Here is a 932-nt window from a genome sequence, read left to right on the forward strand (position 1 = left end):
GGAGCAGGAGAGATCAAAAACTGCTAAGTCCTGTATATATAGCAAGAGCATCGGTCCTGGTTAGTGGCTCCAACCGGGACTAATACCCCTTTAGTCCTGGTTGGTGTCACCAACCGGGACCAAAGGCCTCTTTTCAGCAGCCCAAAGGGCGGGAAACGAAGGCCTTTGGTCCCGGTTGGTGGCACCAACCGGGACTAAATGGGGGGCATTGGTCCCGGTTGGTGCCACGAATCGGGACTAAAGGCCATGTGCTGCCTGCGTCGCGGCACGAAAGTTTAGTCTCACCTCGCTAGCTGAGGGAGCTCGAGAGTGGTTTATAAGCCCCAGTCCCGCTGCCCTCTCGAGCTCCTCTCAAATGCAGGCTTACGGGCCTAAACGCACTATATGTGCCTGTGGGCCTATTGGACCTATTGCGGGCCTGAATCCTAGCTCATTGTTGGGTTTCTAATCGTATTCAGGCTGTGGTAGCCCTTTAGGTGGCACTTTTTTTATTTTATTTTATTTTTATTTTGATTCTTCCTACAGCTGTTTTTTTAGTCCCACCTCGCCAAGCGAGAGGCACTCGCAGCTGTTTATAAGCCCTGAATGCAGAGACGATGACGAAGAGGCCCAATGCTCCTGCACGTTGGTTAGCTTCAAGCCTTGAGGAATACGGTAGACTGCACTTAGCTATGTGTAGTGCAGTTGACACTATTCCAAAAGGCTTGAAGCAAATTAACAATCATTGCGCCTCTTTTTTATTTTTAATGACTTATTACAAATGAGAAATAAAAAGAAAAAAATAAATATAGCTGAAAAGAAAAAAAAACTATATAGAAAACTACTCAGAAATGAATTGAAGCAAAAAATAGTTGTGATTAACTGTACTAAAAAAGGAGCATAGATGCTTATTTTTAATGACTTATTACAACTCAGAAATAAAAAGAAAAAAT

The sequence above is a fragment of the Triticum dicoccoides genome, chromosome 7B, assembly GCF_002162155.2.
Source record: "Triticum dicoccoides isolate Atlit2015 ecotype Zavitan chromosome 7B, WEW_v2.0, whole genome shotgun sequence".
Lineage (NCBI taxonomy): Eukaryota > Viridiplantae > Streptophyta > Magnoliopsida > Poales > Poaceae > Triticum > Triticum dicoccoides.